This window comes from Tachypleus tridentatus, chromosome 13 (genome assembly GCF_004210375.1).
Source record: "Tachypleus tridentatus isolate NWPU-2018 chromosome 13, ASM421037v1, whole genome shotgun sequence".
Lineage (NCBI taxonomy): Eukaryota > Metazoa > Arthropoda > Merostomata > Xiphosura > Limulidae > Tachypleus > Tachypleus tridentatus.
Window position 1 is genome coordinate 228283609 of NC_134837.1, and position 6977 is coordinate 228290585.

Sequence of the window (6977 nt, forward strand, 5' to 3'; positions counted from 1 at the left end):
TCAAATCTTCTTGCCACATTACCATTTTTATCTTACTAAAATTCTTGCTCATTTATTGAAACATTTTTGTGTAAAAGCTACTGTTCCTCTCCAAGCCCTGGTGTTATTCCCACAATTTGCACTTTTCTTTCTCACACTCAGAAACTATAATTAATTAATATGGCCTCTACATTTTCCTCTAACCTGAAAACATTGCACATTCTTGCTAGCTAATTTCACTAAAAGAGTGGGTTAACCTAGAATTATCCACCTTTATAAATAATATTCCTGTACATATAAACCACAACTCGTTTGTTTTCCCAAGGGCAACAATTAACACACACTGTCTGATAGCTTAAAAAAATTGATTGATCAAACTACTATGACCTTTTTTTTTCTATAACATTATCAAGCTACTTTGCACCAAGGTGGAAATTTTACAATTTCAATTAAAATAGCCCACATGCATTACTTTTTTTAGTATAAGTAAAAGATATCTTAAACCTATGTACCCAGTTTTCCAACTGATCCAAATCCCTCTATAAAACAGCAACCTTCTCACAGTTAACTATACCAAAAGCTTTAATATCATCATTGAAGTTGACTATTTATGTAAACCATTCTCTTATCATTATCAATAACATTAATGTATATTAAAATGATCAAGGGTCCCATTACAAATCTTGAGGTACCTCACTTGTAACTCACCTCCAGTTTGAATGAACTTCATTTATTATAATCCTTCCCTCTTTCTTCTCACTCACGAAGATAATTTTATTTACTACTCAAGTACCTAATTAATCTTAAATATGACAATTTGTCAAAAGTATTTCAGAAATAATTAACCACAAAATAAAACTAGTAGTAGTCGTACTTACGTTTTTTTAGTTATAAGTGCGGAACTGGTGTATTTCATCAAAATAAAATGTAGTTTAAATAAAAAGGATAGTCTCCTTTAGGTATGTCTGTAATTATAATATAAATTACACAATATATGCATCACAGAGAATCATTTGATCCTTTAACATTCAAGGCTATCCATGAAAATCACTGCCAATGTCACCAACCCGTAAAAGAAAAAAGAAAATATTCATAGATTCATGAAATGTAAATGTCATCTACAATATGGTTGTCCAACTAAGCAACCAATTATTCTTTGTAAAAACAAACTGTTATCCCAATTGCAAACAGCCTGATCAAAATAAACTTTGTATCATCAGCAAATTTAACCATTTTTCCGACAATACTTCTATTAAAATGAATGTAGTATATTTGAACTTTATGGAAGCTTCATTTTGACAATATCTCACAATACCTAACGTTGAACGTAAAAGTACCAGTAAGCTGAAGTTGGTTAAACATTCCTGCCTTCTTTCCAAACCATTATAGCTATGAAAAGCAAAAAACCGAAATCAAACCTAGGAGAAAAATATGTACTTTCTACTGTATTTTTAAATTAAATCAAATAACATTGTATGGGTCTGTTTGTTCGTTTAAAATTAAGCACAAAGTTACACAATGGCCAATCTGTGCTCTGCCCATCACAAGTATCGAAATCTCGTGTCTCACGGTCTGAGTTCGCAGACATGCTGCTGTGCTATTGAACTGAGGCCATGGATCTGTTACACAAGATATCTCACTAGTGGCATCAAAGCTATTAGTTTTAACATGCTGTGGAAAGTAAAATTTCCAGAAAATTGCTTGCACTTTCGAAGGCATTTTGAAACGCAAGCATGTCTTTTAACTGCTTTTCTATTTATCTGTTAAAAAAAAGTTTGTTTATCTTCCATCCTGTAATAACAGCAATAAGTGATCCACAGAACCTTTGAGATTGCCTTGTTCTGTTTAGTTTATTTCTTCGTTATCTGTAGTAGGTAATGTCTATTCTGTACGTTTCTTTTCATTCTTGATAGTATCAGGTCATCCCAGAAGTAATGTCGTTTTCAGGATAAGATAAGTTTAAATGCATATTTCTTTGTTAAATGAAGTTAGTCTCAAAGTCATTTAACACTCCTACGAAAAGTGGGGCCTAATAGGCCCCAGAGCAACTTGAAAGGTTATTAATATTAGGCTAATAATTTTGTATTTAAATGAAATTGCCATTTAAATCCATTAATGAATGGATTAACGAGATTTCCACTGTCCCTATCTACTATCTAGCGAAACCACAGCCAGGGGAACGGGCTTGGAGAAATCAGGACTAGAAACGTCTTTTCGTAGGAGTGTTAAGTTATATGAGATGACTTGATAGCATTAATTGTAAGCCAGTCAGTTTCTTTAATATTTTTATTTATTTTAGAAGCTCAATTATCATGAAGGTGTCAGAGGAGCAAATAAGGCATATAATATTTTATGAGTCCAGAAAAAGGAAAAAGTGCTACCGAAGCTACGCTTAGCATTCAAGAGGTGTACGTCAATGACATCCTAAATATGAGGAAGTGTCAAAGATGGTTGAATAAGTTCAGAAGTGTTGACTGCAATTTGACAGATGTAGCTGGCACTGGGCGCCGTGTTGAATTTGATAATGACCTGCTTCTACCAACACCTGACGAGGATTGAGCTGTAACTGTTAAAGAATTAACCCAGAAACTCAATTCATCTCCTTCCACTGTCCTTCGACATTTGCAACAACTTGGTAGAGTTTCAAAGTTGGGAAAATGAGTACCACATGAGTTGTCAGTTGATAATTTGAGAGAACGAGTAAACATCTCTTCACTCTCATGATCTTCAAGCTTTGTTTGGACACCCTAGTGATGAAGATGAGAAATGGACACTTTATTAACATGTTAAGTGCCGCCGACAGTGGGTTAATTCAGGAGAGCCAGCTACACTACAGTCAAAAGCGAACCTGCACCTTAGGAAGGCTTCATTTAGTGTTTAGTCGGATAAAAGTGTTGTAATACACTTTGAGTTGTTATAACCAAATCAGACAATCACTGCTGAGAGATACTGTAAGCAACTGGCTCGACTGAACACTTCATTAAAAAAAAAACCCTGTTTTGATAAATCGGAAAGAAGTTGTTTTCCGTCATGACAATGCACGTCCTCACACCGCTAGGATCACTTCCAGAAAAATGGAAGCGCTTGCCTGGGAGAAATTTCCCCGTCCTCCTTATTCTCCTGATCTTGCTCCTTCAGATTACTATCTTTTCAGAAGCTTGCAACATCATATGAATGAAAAATACAGTTTACTTCTATGGATGTGTTAAAAATGGCCTTTGTACCTTTTATTGTCTCAAAACCACCTGATTTTTATAAGCGTGGTACTGAAAATATTTTGAGACTTGGTAGACTGTTATTGAAAGTGATGTAAAATACATAATTGATTAAAGTTGTTATTTGAGTTCTTTTTACTTCTTTTAAATTTTAGTGTTACAAATGACAATACTTACGGGATGACTTAATAACTATTTTATTTCAAAGCTCAAAACCAAGCCAATGGCTTGGGATTTAACGCAACCGAAAGAGTTTAGAAAACGTCTTCTTTTCTCCCCCACCCACGAAAGGCTTTAGTCTTGTATGAAAGAGATCGAGAGAAGAAATAAAAATAAAATACAATAGTATAAAATAATAATAATAAGTAAATACAAAAATTAAAATAGAAAAATATATAAATAAAATAAAGGGTATAGGTAGAAATATTTAAATATTTGAAAAATGATAATAATTAAATATATATATATGTATAATGAACTAAAAATAAAAATATATTTAAAGTGAAAAATAGATACAAACTTTTTTGGCTTCTGTATAGTACTGATACCTTCTCCGTGAAGCAAGCAAAAAACGAAAAGAACTGAGGTCGGCGATCGAGCGCGAAAGGGCTGTGGAGTGTTGTAAAATAAACGGTTGTGAATCTATAAATTCTATATTTAAAATTTTGTTTTGGGAGAAAAAACTAGAGCACCCCGAGAAAAACGCACTTTCAGTATCCAGGCGCCGAATTATCTTTCCGGATTGTGTCTGAGCTATGCATTTGAAATGAAAGATAGAAAGCAAATATAGTATGGAGATTGGTGGGTGCGCCATGTTTCAGGTGTTTCTGCTAATGTTGAAAATTGTTGTGTTAACGTGTTACCTGTACTAACTGTTTGATAATGTCTTTTTGCAAATTATGAACTTTTTCTCTTAGACTAGGTAGTGTATCTAGTGAATCTATGTAACTTGGTAAGATGTACCTTGGTAGCCAGAAAGATGTACCGATTACTTGATATTGTAAAGCTTCAAGCTTCTGCATTAGGTTATTGGACATATTCCATGTAACCATACAGCCATATAAGGTAAGTGGTCTGATATATGATTTGTAAATATGGAACCAGGCAAGCATCCTTTGTGAATGCCTCCGATTTTCTTAAGGATTATGTTACGTTGATTTGCAGATTCACAAATGTTACCAAAGTGATCTGTCCAGTTTAGTGATCGATTTAAAGTGATGTCGAGAAATTTTTATATATGTAGTGAATATGATATTGGAGCTTAGCAAATGTATTTTTATTTGGATCAGCTTTTTCTTCCTAAAGCATCGGTAGAATGTAATAACTTGTATTTTGCCCAGGTTTAATGCGACTTAGCTTCATAAGACAGAATTGAAATCTTAGTTTGCAATGTTAGAATTAACAATAATTTACAACAATTACTCTTTATAGTTGGAAATAGTAGGACCAAGTTAGCTAAATTAGTGCAAGCGTTGTTTGTAACTACAGACAAAAAGTTGAGTTCAGACTTTATACCTCCAAGTAACTTAGAGAAAGTGTTAAATGAAATTCAAAGAAAAAGTACCTCCACACTTCAATTTGTAATTCCTACACATGATGAAGAGATTTACATCTATTATATATGGGCTGATTTACGCCACAGTGAAGGATACGCTAAGAATGTTTACAGAAGTACCTTTGAAAGCAACTGATAGAATGTTTAAAATGTATAAAATCGTACCCTTAAATTATTTATTGGCTCTAACTGTAGAAAATAACAACCCATACCTTACAGTGTCAAGTGATCAGCGTATTTATATGGAAATGAGAGAAGAATATATGCTAAAATGTATAGGACCCATTACAGTACGTAACCCTAGTTCAGGAATTTATTTTGTACCCATTATTACTTGTAGTTGTGCAATATTTGCAGGAATTAAAGATAAGATAGTTGAATTATGTAAAAAGAGAATAACTGTCCCTTAACCATTTTACTTCTATAAAACAAAGATCCCTGGAACTTGTTTTTTTTTTAATGTAAAAGATGAACTTATCGTATCATAGTATGCCCTAAATCGAATATTAACCAGTTTGATTATCGAACTGAGGTAATTAAATTGAAGAATAGTGGGTATCTCAGGTTAGCTGATCATAAAATAAATATATAAATCAAAATTATTAGGAAAATTAATAAGATTTATGTGAAAGAATGTTCAAGAATTCAGAAATGAAAAGTTTGAGAACCAATGTCTGACAAACAAGATTAATTACAAGAGAAGTGATGAAATATTACCACAAAACAGTTAATCAATGGCAGATAAAAAGAAAACTGATATTATTACATTAAGACAGTGTTATTCAAGAAAAAGACAACGTGAACAGAAAAATGTTGAGTGACGACAAATCAAAGTGCGAAGTGTGTATAAAAATAGTGAAGTGCGTTACTGATTATAATGTCTTCAGTCCGTGACGAAATCCGAGTGATTTAAAAACTGGTTGTGACCGATATACTATAATGAGACATAGCTAAAGCTGTGTTAAAGACACTTGAAGTCAAGTAAAATTATTCTATTGCAGGAAAACCAAGACAGCTATAGCGGAAATAGAAGGATTCCAAGTGGAAAATAAGTATTTCCTTAAGGAATTAACTATTCTGGACTGTTCCACCAGTTGGACTGATAATTATTGCTATAAATCTCTAATCCCGAAATAACTATTAAGTCAGGAGATCAAAGACATATAGATTAGTGTACCATCTACCTTCATGGACTGACCTGGGAGGAAAACGAACGCGATTTTCCTCATCTTTTAACTACATGTAAGGACGTGTGTCAAATTTATGATAAAGTGTGTACGAAGGGTTTAGAAAAAGATACTTAATCAGTAAGATAATGAAAGTAGCATATATAAATTTGGAGAACTATTTGTGTCCAGCATATAAGAGGATGAGCATTATTAACCCGGTAATGTGTATTTACGATGCGTATCTACATGAGCATTATTTAAAATGGAAAGCGACGACCTTATATGAGTGGATTATTAATAGCAACGAGACAGTATTTCAACATTTCAAACAAGAATTTCAAGGAAGTCAGAAAAAGAAAACGTGAAGACATCATTGTTGGTTAAAACTGAACTTAATGTAATAATAATAATAAATAAATAAACATACTAATACTAATTTCTTTCCTATTTTTTTATTATATTTTTTACGGATTTTGCTTTGGTTGTATTATGAAGTAATATTTAGTTAAATGATGTATAACCTAGATGACGTATAACCGACATACTAGGCCCGGCATGGCCAAGCGTGTTAAAGCGTGCGACTCGTAATCTGAGGGTTGTGGATTCGCATCCGCGTCGCACCAAACATGCTCACCCTTTCAGTCGTGGAGACGTTATAATGTGATGGTGAATCCCACTATTCGTTGGTAAAAGAGTTGCCCAAGAGTTGGCGGTGGGTGGTGATGACTAGTTCCTTCCCTCTAGCCTTACACTGCAAAATTAGAGACGGCTAGCGCAGATAGCCCTCGAGTAGCTTTGTGCGAAATTCAAAAAAACAAACAAAACAAACCGACATACTCTTAGTGAAAGAATAGTAAATGATGACCGATGTGTAAATGGAAGGATGGAAACGAAGAGCTATGGGGATGATATATTTATGAAAAATTTAAAAAAAAATTTAGGAGTGAGGCATTGCTAGATATCAGGATACCTCGAATAATCATTTTAATAAGCAGGAAGTAATAAAGTATAAGAAAATATGTTAATAAAGCGATGATGTTTATAGAACAATGACAGCTC

At 33.3% G+C, this 6977-nt stretch overlaps 1 protein-coding gene across 4 annotated transcripts in view; it reads right to left on the minus strand.

Annotated features, from left to right (window-relative positions):
• The window catches only part of LOC143240849 (unconventional myosin-VI-like), a 107844-nt gene extending 106313 nt beyond the window's left edge, over positions 1-1531 (minus strand). Inside the window, exon 1 of one of the 4 annotated variants that reach the window (XM_076484021.1) lies at positions 688-1531. The gene's annotated coding sequence lies outside the window, so the exon portion shown is untranslated. The remainder of the gene's footprint in view (positions 1-687) is intronic. The other 3 variants (XM_076484020.1, XM_076484026.1, XM_076484022.1) reach the window with 3 other exon arrangements.
• Positions 1532-6977: the final 5446 nt, after the last annotated feature.